The sequence below is a fragment of the Bison bison genome, unplaced genomic scaffold (assembly GCF_000754665.1).
Source record: "Bison bison bison isolate TAMUID 2011002044 unplaced genomic scaffold, Bison_UMD1.0 scf7180017851639, whole genome shotgun sequence".
NCBI classification, from domain to species: domain Eukaryota; kingdom Metazoa; phylum Chordata; class Mammalia; order Artiodactyla; family Bovidae; genus Bison; species Bison bison.
This window is the reverse complement of record NW_011482212.1, coordinates 38144-38451: the sequence shown is the minus strand read 5'-3', so window position 1 is coordinate 38451 and position 308 is coordinate 38144.

Sequence of the window (308 nt, the reverse complement as noted above, 5' to 3'; positions counted from 1 at the left end):
CTTGATGAAAGTGAAAGTGGAGAGTGAAAAAGTTAGGCTTAAAGCTCGACATTCAGAAAACAAAGATCATGGCATCCGGTCCCATCACTTCATGGGAAATAGATGGGAAACAGTGGAAACAGTGCCAGACTTTATTTTTCTTGGCTCCAAAATCACTGCAGATGGTGACTGCACCCATGAAATTAAAAGATGCTTACTCCTAGGAAGGAAAGTTATGACCAGCCTAGATAGCATATTCAAAAGCAGAGACATTACTTTGCCAACAAAGGTCCGTCTAGTCAAGGCTATGGTTTTTCCTGTGGTCATGT